Source organism: Polypterus senegalus, chromosome 9 (genome assembly GCF_016835505.1).
Source record: "Polypterus senegalus isolate Bchr_013 chromosome 9, ASM1683550v1, whole genome shotgun sequence".
Taxonomy (NCBI): Eukaryota; Metazoa; Chordata; class Cladistia; order Polypteriformes; family Polypteridae; genus Polypterus; species Polypterus senegalus.
In genome coordinates, this window is record NC_053162.1 from 128,482,525 (window position 1) to 128,495,557 (window position 13,033).

Consider the following 13,033-nt stretch of genomic DNA (forward strand, 5'->3'; position numbering starts at 1 on the left):
TTTCTTTCTGACAATCACTTTATTACACTATGTTCAAGTAATGTTTCTTGCTTTCTTAAACTAACAGACCTAAGGATAATAAAATCTCTCAGTTGAAGATGTTAAGGTTAATAATATCTCTCCATACAAATGTCCATCTGTACTACTAATCCCTATTTAACACAATTAAAATTACATGACTTGATTATTCAGTGAATAATGTAAGCAAGAACATTAAAGGTTTCAATCATAAATTCAAAGACAATAAAAGTGCTTTCACAGGTGGCATGGCAGTGCAGTGGGTAACACTATTGTCATATAGATTAAGCATCTGGGTTTCAGTTCTGCAACTTGATGTAATCTGTGTGGGATTTGCGTGTGGGATTTGCTTGTGTATGTTTTCCTCCAGGTACCCTGGTTTTTCTCTCACATCCCATAATATGTGCTAGTTAGGTTAATCTGTGATTTTAAATTGGCCCGTTTTATGAACGTGTGAGTAAGTGAAGTGCTGTACTAGTACCCTGTCAAAGGATATTAAGGCTCTGGATAATGATGGGTTGAGAATATCCTAAAATGGACATAATACCAAAGCTCTTTTTTGAAATATCCGTGTATAAATTACAGTATATTACCTGATCCTGTTTGAAAAAGTCACCTTCTCTTTTAATTTAAGTCATTAAAGCACAAAATAGTCACAGATTAAAAATAGAGTTCTGCAAAGATCTAAAGTAGAGGTTTGTGTGGCACTACCTCAAGTCCAGTTTTATTTCTGCGTCATTAATATATGTATTTGGAAACTACGGGTGGAATCAGAAGGCAATGGAACATCACCTGCTTGATTAGCTATGGAGAGAAAACCTCTTCTCATTTTGTACTTTGCTCTGTGCCATAGTCATTAATAACTATACAAAATGTTCTAAAAATCTGATGCATCATTCACTTAAAATATGGAATCAAAGTAAAGAGTCATTTTAAGGTAGAAATACCATTCTCCACTGGTCCAGTGCACACCAACTACATATTCCAACATTCTTTAACCTACACATTATTTAATTTATGGAAGTCATGAGGTATCCAATATCTGTCTAGACTGAAAATGTACCATGTGGGTATCCTTTTAGCAACTATGCCTTCAATATATAATTCTAGTAATACTATATTTTTTTTTGTGATCAGATATTTAAATTTAAATTAAATTAGTGAAAACAACATTCTACAATCATAGGAAAGATAGCAGTGACAGTAAACAACAACTAACCAACAACAGAACCCTACCAAAATCACCCTGTAAAAGGAGTGCCTAAATAGGTGAAAGTTACCGATGCCTCTTGGTGAGAGTCTAAAGAGAGACACAGCAAGCCCAAAAGCTGACAGATTAATTGGAAAAGTGAAGAATTAAAGTGGACTCCCAGCCAACTAGCTCATTCCCAGAGGCCCAGTAGCTTACCACTTCCCTATTTTGGACTCAGATGGCCCATTGTTATGAGCTGCCAAAAGTTTGAGTAAGACTAGATTGAAAAAAATGATTTCCATCTAAAGGTTAATATTAGTTGTGCACAGATGATGTCCAGACAGAATACCCTCTGCTGGATAAAAGTCAGGATGGGGCAGAGAGGTCCATGAAAAGAAGGCAGAGGAGGAAATCTAACAGAACAAACTATATTTTAAAATCTTTGTAAAAAGGAACCTGCCCAACTTGCCTATTTTTTCTCATTTATATATACTTAAATAAATAGTAGATAGAAGTGACAAATCAATTGGTAGTACTTCACAGGTCTATCAACTAATTTCAAAGTGCTCATCCCTTGATGATCTTAGGCAGTGATGGGAAAAAAAACATTGAATTACAGTCTCAGGTATGGAATGGAAATCCATCATTCACAACATTAACTCTTCTTCAGTGTAAGCAAAGTTTGGTTTAATATATGTTAAAACTGTATAATGTTTGGTCTCATCCGTTGCGAGAGATGGACGTCTGAAGCGGAGCTCCACTAGCAGCTGTGTTATTTTTCATATTATCTTCTTATTATCCTGAGATATCCTGTATTTATCCAACCTGAGGGCACTACTACAGTATATGCAAGCATATATAAACATGGCCAACAAGAAAGGGGTTCAGAAAGAAACGAAAGAAACGAATACTAAAGCTACATCTAAGCTCAGATCGGCAAGTCCAAGTTCAAGCACAAGGTACGGCCTTTCAGAGACTGACCTGGATCAGATGGGCGAAAGCCCAGACTCCTCGGGACCACGGTCCACTACATCGTCTCCGGGTGAGAGCGAATTGGGGAGCGAATGTACGAGTGCGAGTGACGCAGGTCACGATAGCTCGCCAATCGGAGAAGATCATCTGAAACTGGAAAAGGCCTTGCAGTCCGCGCTTTCAACTACTCCACGCGAGCCGGGAACACCGGCTGTAATAGAGCCCACCGCCTCACCTACAGTGCGCGAAAGCAGAAATGATCTGTCTGAACTGAAGGTGATGATCACTGAGCTCAAGCAGAGCTCAAGCAAGAGATAAAAAATGATATAAGGAAAAGCGAGAAGGCAGGGGAAAAGGCAAATGAGAAGCTAAATGAGAAGCTGCAATAGGAGCGGCAGCAGGATAATAAAGACTTGGAGAAACGCATATGTATTTGCCTTGAGGCAGTCTTTAAAGATATGCTGGGTAAAATTGAACAGCACATTCAGGAAACCACGTCTAAACTGAGCACACTTGCTGATCAACTGGAGGATGTCAAGGAGACATTCATGACTGGGATTGAAACAGCCGAAAATCTAGCTGCCAGTGCTGAAGAAAAAGCAGCAACTGCCAACTCTGAATGCAAAAAACTCGGAGACAGACTTTCTGCTTTTGAAGATGGAAGCAGAAGGAATAATATTAGAATCGGTCTACCTGAGAATCGAGAAACTCCAAACCCAGTGAAATTTGCAGCTGAACTATTTTCTAAAATAATTGAAGAGGACTTTAAAGCAGATTCTGAGATAGCAGCGGCTTATCGCGTATGCGGATCAAATACTTTTAGACCTAGATCTTTTATTATTCGCTTCGAGAGATTATTATTTAAGCTAGAGGTGATGGCACTCCTCAGACACAAGCAAGAGATTATATATGAAAATAACTACATTCATATCTTCCCTGATTTCTCTCCTGCAACAGCTACTAAATGTGCAGCCTTCTACAACATTAAACAGCGGTTACGGCAAGCCAATGTTAAATACAGCCTCTTGTATCCTGCCAAACTGAACGTGGAATTGCACGGTCAATTCTATTTCTTCGCCAGCAAGGAAGAAGTAGAAAAGGAATTAAGAAAGCTGATCCCGACACTATTCTGAAACATAATAGTGAGTTGCAGCCTGTCATGACATGGCAAGGATAAATAACCTACTGTCTGATCTATTTGTTAAGATGCGGGTTTTTATTATTATATATCCTCTTTATTACTCGGACGGTATCTGTTTATGTTTTAATTACAGTTATAGACGTTTGTGCTTAATTTTTTTTTTAATTCTTTTTATTTTTTATCTTATTTATTTATTTTTTCTCTGCCCTAAAGGAGACTGTTTAACATCATACCCTTGGTTTATTTTAATTGTTATTATTGCATTAAGACTTACTATGCTTATTCTGGACCACTTTCTAACACCATTCCCCGGGTTCATTATCCGGGTTTATGATCTTAATACATTAAGATTGCTGATACTGAAGATTATATATATTTTAAGTTCATAGTTTGTTAATGATTATATTTTAGGCATATAGTATTTAGACTATATTGGCAATAGATATCTCTTTTTTTTAATCCTCAAACGCCGCTGCGTGGGGGCTTGTTTTGTTTTGGACGTGCTCTGTCTCTGGGTATGTCAGAGGACCGGAACTGCGTGAAGTGAGGTCCAGCCTCATGTGGGGAGGCAAAATGGGAGGGTGAGGGATTAAGGGGGGGGAGAAAGAGAGCAGGCTATATCTATATCTAATCTATTCTTTTAATCTTTATAATTATAACTACCAACGTAACAATAGGCTGCATGGCAATAACTCTTGGGGAAATAGGAAATTAAGGTTAAAGCTGTCTCACTTCCAGTTAAGACTATAGAATGACATCAAAAATTCAGAATCAATGTCTTCATGATGGGACAGTTAACTTTGTGAGCTGGAATGTGAAAGGCCTGAATCACTAATTAAAGAGAAAGAAAGTACTCTCTCACCTAACAGGTTTAAACGCTAAAACAGTTTTTTTACAGGAGACCCACTTCCTAAGCAAGGATCAGTTCTGGGTGCAAAAGGACTGGACTGGCCAAATGTTCCATTCTAGTTTTACAAAGAAAACTAGAGGTGTGGGAATTCTCATACATAGAACAGTCTCATTTGTAGCATCAGATGTAGTATTGGATCCTGAAGGGAGATATGTAATGGTCATGGGAGACTTATCTAACTGTAAAATGATTTTGATAAATGCTTATGCACCTAATGTCGATGATAAGAAATTTATACAAAATTTATTTGCATCCATTCCCAATGTGAACACTCATAAAATTATAATGGCTGGGGACTTTAATTGTGTTTTAAATCCACTCTAAGATAGGACTTCTATCACAGGGGGGAAGACATCTAACACTAAAAAGATAATTACAAAGTTTATAACTGATCACAACTTATCAGACCCCTGGAGGTTTTTAAACCCAAACTCAAGAACGTATTCTTTCTACTACAGATTTTTTTTCAAAACATGGCAGGATCTAATCAGTAATATTTTAGAATAAGCTCTTAAAGCACAGAGGAAGCAATTATTTTTGTATTTCTTTTTCTTCTCCATTCATCTCTGTTGGCTTATCAAACTCATCAATTTAGGTATGTTTACAAGCCTTAAGTTTTACTCCGTTGGCCATGCTCTCTCTCTCAGGGGTGGGGGTCAACTTGTTCTCAATCCTACTTTTTGTAAAAATTGATTGATTTGTATGGAATGATTGCAATAAAATTTAAAAAAATAAACTGTATAATGTGCACATTTTGTAAAATCTATCAATAACAGGAATCTAAGACTGAGTGGTCTCAATAAGTTATATATTTGGAGAATGCCCCACACTCAGACAATTTTGGGGATAAATATTTATTTGTCAGATTAATACCATTATTTTAAATAACACCATATTGAATAAATTTAGGAAGTGAAAATCTATTAATTTAATGTAGTCAAGTAGATAAATGGTAAGTGCAGAAGGACAAAAATAAACAGGCAAACAGACAAAAAGACAAAGAGCAGCTTTTATGGATAATGCACATGATTAATCAGTTAACAAAGTGGGAGTCAGAAACCAAGAAACTCCTCAACACAACCAACATTGAATGTAAAAAGGTTCAAATAAAGAGGTTATAGCAATATCTAGAAAACGTGTCTCTAACTAAATGATCGTTAAAATGTTATTTTTTGTCATCTATTTGTAATCCAAAGGTCTGGACTTTCTGTGAAGTGTGTCACCACCTTAAAAATAATCAAACAAAATAAAACCATGATGAGGAAAATAAAACTTAGTAAAAATAAAAAGTCTATATCAATAAGGAAACACTGCGGTGGGCTGGCGCCCTGCCCGGGGTTTGTTTCCTGCCTTGCACCCTGTGTTGGCTGGGATTGGCTTCAACAGACCACCGTGACCCTGTAGTTAGGATGTAGCGGGTTGGATAATGGATGGATGGACAATAAGGAAATAAAACAGTGCAGAAAGAAAGTAAATGATTGAAAATGTGTGTGATATCCTATATATACAGTGGTGTGAAAAACTATTTGCCCCCTTCCTGATTTCTTATTCTTTTGCATGTTTGTCACACAAAATGTTTCTGATCATCAAACACATTCAACCATTAGTCAAATATAACACAAGTAAACACAAAATGCAGTTTTTAAATGATGGTTTTTATTATTTAGGGAGAAAAAAAATCCAAACCTACATGGCCCTGTGTGAAAAAGTAATTGCCCCTTGAACCTAATAACTGGTTGGGCCACCCTTAGCAGCAATAACTGCAATCAAGCGTTTGTGATAACTTGCAATGAGTCTTTTACAGTGCTCTGGAGGAATTTTGGCCCACTCATCTTTGCAGAATTGTTGTAATTCAGCTTTATTTGAGGGTTTTCTAGCATGAACCGCCTTTTTAAGGTCATGCCATAGCATCTCAATTGGATTCAGGTCAGGACTTTGACTAGGCCACTCCAAAGTCTTCATTTTGTTTTTCTTCAGCCATTCAGAGGTGGATTTGCTGGTGTGTTTTGAGTCATTGTCCTGTTGCAGCACCCAAGATCGCTTCAGCTTGAGTTGACGAACAGATGGCCGGACATTCTCCTTCAGGATTTTTTGGTAGACATTGGTAGAATTCATGGTTCCATCTATCACAGCAAGCCTTCCAGGTCCTGAAGCAGAAAAACAACCCCAGACCATCACACTACCACCACCATATTTTACTGTTGGTATGATGTTCTTTTTCTGAAATGCTGTGTTCCTTTTACGCCAGATGTAACGGGACATTTACCTTCCAAAAAGTTCACCTTTTGTCTCATCAGTCCACAAGGTATATTCCCAAAAGTCTTGGCAATCATTGAGATGTTTCTTAGCAAAATTGAGACGAGCCCTAATGTTCTTTTGCTTAACAGTGGTTTGCGTCTTGGAAATCTACCATGCAGGCCGTTTTTGCCCAGTCTCTTTCTTATGGTGGAGTCGTGAACACTGACCTTAATTGAGGCAAGTGAGGCCTGCAGTTCTTTAGACGTTGTCCTGGGGTCTTTTGTGACCTCTTGGATGAGTCGTCTATGCACTCTTGGGGTAATATTGGTCGGCCGGCCACTCCTGGGAAGGTTTTACCACTGTTCCATGTTTTTGGCATTTGTGGATAATGGCTCTCACTGTGGTTCGCTGGAGTCCCAAAGCTTTAGAAATGGCTTTACCTTTACCAGACTGATAGATCTCAATTACTTCTGTTCTCATTTGTTCCTGAATTTCTTTGGATCTTGGCATGATGTCTAGCTTTTGAGGTGCTTTTGGTCTACTTCTCTGTGTCAGGCAGCTCCTATTTAAGTGATTTCTTGATTGAAACAGGTGTGGCAGTAATCAGGCCTGGGGTGGCTACGGAAATTGAACTCAGGTGTGATACACCACAGGTTATTTTTAACAAGGGGGCAATTACTTTTCACACAGGGCCATGTAGGTTTGGATTTTTTCTCCCTAAATAATAAAAACCATCATTTAAAAACTGCATTTTGTGTTTACTTGTGTTATATTTGACTAATGGTTAAATGTGTTTGATGATCAGAAACATTTTGTGTGACAAACATGCAAAAGAATAAGAAATCAGGAAGGGGGAAAATAGTTTTTCACACCACTGTATCTTAGATAATATTGCTTTTGCAACAATTTTTCTTACTCAACTGAAAGAATCCTAAAAATAACGCAATGAGAAAGTAATGTTTAACACAACATTAAACTATAAAGAAATCTATTTTCAATTCCAGTGTACAATGTAAGAATTTGACAAGAATTCATTAATACTGTTCTAAAATAAATAAACCAGAAAGGCCGTCACCACTGCTTTGCATTCTTTTGATGTGAAAAATATTGGATTTTAGGTTTTTCATCCACATAATTGTGTACACTGGACAGAGGATGAATGTTGAGATCTGAATATGACTGAATGTAACCTAATTTTAAACATTTATGGGCACTAATTTTATTTTTCTTGACTGAACCATGGTTTAATCATTGTGATGTAATTTATAAGCTCAAGAACACTTAATGAGAAAATGTATAATTTAATTTAAGGAATATTTTCCAATTTTCTGGGTCTTCATGCATATTTCTTTTTTCTTTTTATTCATTGTATTGTAATCGTTCCATACAAATCAATCAATTTTTACAAAAAGTAGAATTGAGAACAAGTTGACCCCCACTCCTGAGAGAGAGAGCATCGCCAACAGAGTAAAACTTAAGGCTTGTAAACATACCTAAATTGATTAGTTTGATAAGCCAATAGAGATGAATGGAGAAGAAAAAAAAAATACAGAAATAATTGCTTCCTCTGTGCTTTAAGAGCTTATTCTAAAATATTATTGATTAGATCCTGCCATGTTTTGAAATAAATCTGTACAGATCCTCTAACTGAGTATTTGATTTTTTCCAATTTTAGATAGTATAAAACATGGGTTTCCCACTGACTTAAAAGAGGAGAGTTAGGATTCTTCCAGTTTAGCAAAATAAGTCTGCGTGCCAGAAGTGTAGTGAATGCAATCACAGTTTGTTTGTCTTTCTCCACTTTAAACCCATCTGGAAGAACACCAAACACAGCTGTTAATGTGTTAGGAGGGATTGTGAGACCAAGGCTGTCTGAAAGGTAATTAAAAATTTTGGTCCAGAATGATGTTAATTTGGTGCAGGACCAAAACATGTGAGCAAGTGAGGCTGGGGCTTGGTTGCAACGTTCGCAGGTTGGATCTTGCCCTGGAAACATTTTGGAGAGTTTTAGGTGAGACAGATGTGCTTGATATATAATTTTGAGTTGAATAATTGTATGCTTTGCACATATTGAGCTTTCTTTTTTAATTTAAACTGACTATAAATGCACACATACTGTATTTATTCTGTCAGCATAGATATGACCTCCTGTCACACCTTCATAACCTTAAAGAAAGCAACTTGGACTCTGTGTTTGGAAGAGAAACTCCACGCTGCCAACTCCTGACCAAAATATCTTGCAAACTTTTGTAAGCCCTTCTTGGATTCTCTCTCATTCTAAATAAAATGTCAGGAACTAATAAAACAGGCTGGATTCTGGCAGATTGTTGCATGCTTATTAGCTTTCAAAAGTAGTATTTTCTTAAGAGAAAGTTATTTTTACACTTTTTAATTTAGTTCCCATGGATGCCTAAAATATAGGGGCTTCTCCTTAATTACTTTCACCTACTGAGCCCTAGACATTACCAGATTTAGTAATCATTAGACAAAGATGTAATTATATTACTGCATTCATAGTTACAAAGATATCCTTTAATTAGGCATAACCATAAAACGTCAACTTTGATGTTGTATAAAATGTCTAATACCATTAACATCTGAAGAATCTTCAGTACATTCATATCATGAGGCACTACTAAAGAAACAGCAGTCACTACATTTGTTATTAGTTTTTTCTGCTGCTTCTTTTACTATTTCCAAAGTTACTTAATGATTTTTTCCACTGCTTGGATAAAAAGTAGATAACATTTTTAAACAACTAGCTTTGTAAGACAAAGAATTTTTTTTTATTTATTTGTGCTAATCCTAATCATAGACATTAACTGAAGCATTTTAAATCCTTAGAATCGGTAGAGCCAGGTCCATAAAAAATATCTCTAACGTACACATGGTATAACATCTAGGTATGTTCAAGAACTGGGCAAGCAATGTAGCCCAGACTGAGGTCAGTAGGTAGGTTCTAGAATCTTCTCAATCCATTTCAGGGTTGGGGGTGCCAGAGGCAATCCCAGCAGAACTGGGCAAAATGCTGAAAATAGGCCTCAGTAGGACTTTACTCTATCATAGGGACCACTCTTACTCAAACATGCACATAAACATACAAACACACACACACACAAAACCCAAAACAATATAAAGTGAGAATTTGTAAGTGCTAATTGACATAACTTAAATATATAAAAATGTTTGTAATTATTTCCTTCAGTGCCTGAGCATGTCTGACTGTAGTAATAATCATGAAAGGGGACTTGCAAAGCTATTCAGCTTTTTAAATGTTAGGGAATAACAGAAGTGAAAGGCAAAATTTATTACAGCGAGTGACCATTATGGATATCAGGTGAATGTAACATTCTGATGGTAAATTATAGAGTGACCACATTTTCAAAGTTCCAAATCAAGACACATATGTAACATATATACCCACTCATAAAGCCTATGCTCATAATGCCTGCTTTATGTCAGCATCATAAGAGAGGGATCATGGCACACATTGTGATGATATTTTATTAATATGTATTATGGATCTGGATCTGTTCACCATCAGTAGCAGCTATCTGAGGTGAAAAAGATTAAATATATGTGAATGCACCAAAAAGGGTGTATCAAAAATCTAATATTAAAATAGATCTGTACATAATGAATGAAACCAGAAAATTTAAACTGAAAACAACATAAACAAATACTCATAATAAATTGTCTTTCTATCATCACCAGGGGAAGGTTTAAAATAAAACCATAAATAGAATACTTATATTTTGATATGAAAATGAATATGGCACATATTTAAACATTGTCATAACATAAACAAAGAGCAAAGAATGTCCAGAAGCTTTTTTATTTAATTGTTTTCCTAGTCCCATTTAATCAAATTCCAGAATGCTGGGAGCTAAAGACTGTTTTAAAAAGCATAAGACAGGTTTCTGCTCTCCTCTCAATGTACTACTATGGCACTCGGTACGGCTTCTTCCCATAAAAAAATGACACCAGAGATTTTGGGAGCCTTTGGAGCCAGCAACAACAGGATTCAGTGTCTTTTTTATTAATAATAATAATAATAATAATAATAATAATAGATTTTATTTATATTGCACTTCATATTTTAGAAATCTCAAAGTGCTACAGAGGCAGCCAGTGAAGGGTTTTCAGGATTGGGGTGATATGGTCATGCTTTCGCACCCTCATCAGGATCCTGGCAGCACAATTCTGAATATACTGGAGTCTCTGAATACTCTTGCCAGGAATCCCAATGAGGAGCGCATTACAGTAATCTAGCCTGGAGGAGACAAAGGCATGGACGAGCTTCTCTGCATCTTCCAGGGTGAGAGTTGGTCGGAGTTTAGCGATATTCTTGAGGTGGTAGAAGGAAGACTTACAGAGGTGTTTGATGTGGGTGTCAAAAGTGAGATGAGGGTCCATTTTAACACCCAAATTGGTGACAGATGTGGAAAGGGGAATGTTTTGGCCAGCGAAAGTGATACTGGTGATGGTAGGAGAGCGGAGATGGAGTGATGTGCCAGCTAAGATGGCTTCTGTTTTGGATCTGTTTAGCTGAAGAAAATTGAGCCTCATCCACGCCTCTATCTCCTCCAGGCAGGTAGTCAATGTACTGTAGATATTGGCAGAGGAGCAGTAGAGGAGGTGGGAGTAGTCCTGAGGTAAAGCTGAGTGTCATCAGCATAGCAATGAAAAGATAAACCATGTCTGCTAATGACATTTCCAAGAGGGAGCATGTAGATGGTAAAAAGGATGGGGCCCTAGCACAGGTGACATTGTGGGTATGAGAGTTTGCGGTGCCCAGGGCGACATGCTCAGTTCTGCCGGTCAGATAAGATGTGAACCAATTGTGAACATTTCCTGAGAGTCCAATGGTGTATTTCAGGCGGTGAAGGAGAATGTTGTGGTCTATTGTGTCAAAAGCAGCTGTCAGGTCAAGGAGGATGAGTAAAGAAGGGCAACCAGTATCTGCTGTTATCAGAAGATCATTGGTGACCCTGGCCAGGGCTGTTTCGGTGCTATGGTCAGGGCGGAAACCAGACTGAAACTTTTCAAACAGATTATTCAGTTTGAGGTGATCATGAAGTTGTGTTGCAACTATTTTTTCCAGAACTTTAGAGAGAAATGGAAGATTGGAGATGGGCCTATAATTGAAGAGAACTTCAGAATCCAGGGTGGGTTTTTTCAGTAGAGGTCTGATGACAGCAGTTTTTAGTGAAGAAGGAATATGGCCTGCCAAGAGGGACTGGTTTATGATCCTGGTGATAAGTGGCGAGACGGCAGAGACGTTGGCCCTCAGCAAAGCTGAGGGGAAAAGGTCCAGGGAACTGGTATACAGTTTCATTTTCCTGATGACGTCCTCCACCTCTTCCCGTGTGGCAACAGAGAAGGAGCAAAGGGGCTGGACAGTCTCAGACAGTAGGTCGACAGTTGGGGGCAGGATATCCGTGGTGGAGAGGTGTAAGCGGATGTTATCAACTTTTTGTTTGAAGAAATTGACGTGCATACTGCACCTCTCATCGGTGGCCTCAGAGTAGGCAGGTGAAGGAGGTTTGAGAGGTGATTTATAGTTGAAAAAAGTTTTTTGGGGTTCCTGGAACTGTTGCTGATGATGGTGGAATAGAACCTGGACCGTGCAACCTTCAGAGCTTCTGCATATGCCCTCTTGTGTTCCCTGTAAGCCTGTTTGTGGACAGTCAGCCCAGAGGCCTTGAGCCGCCACTCAAGGACACGCCCAGTCGTCTTCATTTTTCACAGTTCGCAGGTGTACCAAGGTGCTGAGCACGAGAATGAGACGGACCTGGATGTTAAGGGGGAGTGGAAGTCCAGGAGACTGCTCAGAGACTGGTTGTAAAAATCCACAAGGTCAGCAACAGAGAGGGAGCTGATAGGGTCAGAGGAGATAAGTTTAAGGTCCAGGGCCAAGGCATCATTGATGTTCTTCAGATTTCTGAAATGGATCTGTCGTTTTAGTTATGGTATGGGGGGAAAGAAAGGACAGCTCCATTGACACTACTTTGTGGTCTAAAATACCAAGATCATATACCTGTAGGTTACTGATTAAGGCAGAATTTGAAATTACCATTTATTAGATTTCTTAACGTGTAATTATGATATTGTGGAATGTGAAGGAGTGAGAAAACAACTATTTGGACTAGCTCATCAGAATTGTAACTTTGTCTGTTATAACTGACCATGGACCCCCAGATGCCCTTTTCTCTAGCAGTGATGCTGACTTGAATTTTGGATTTCTCAGTTATGATGTGAATTAACTTTATATTGTGATGGTTTATTTTTTATGTATCTGATTGAAATTACTGTTTTATTGTCTATTTAATGTAATTTGTGTACTTATGCTATATATGTAATGTGTTGTATTACAATTGCAAATACATCCAAATGTCCTGAGACTATACTCAGCAAAGTACACAATAACTTATAAAAATTTTAAAATTACACATGAATAAATAGGAAACATGTGGTAGATCATTTTTACAGTATGGATACCAGGGCATGTGGAAAAGCATTAGAACTATTACTGCCCACAAAGACAGCCCTGTCTCTCCCC

The 13,033-nt window shown here is 37.8% G+C and overlaps 1 protein-coding gene across 2 annotated transcripts in view; it reads right to left on the minus strand.

Moving 5' to 3' along the window:
- LOC120535775 (C-type lectin domain family 1 member B-like) overlaps positions 1-13,033 on the minus strand; it is a 97,222-nt gene that overhangs the window by 54,949 nt on the left and 29,240 nt on the right. The gene's annotated exons all lie outside the window — the stretch shown is intronic.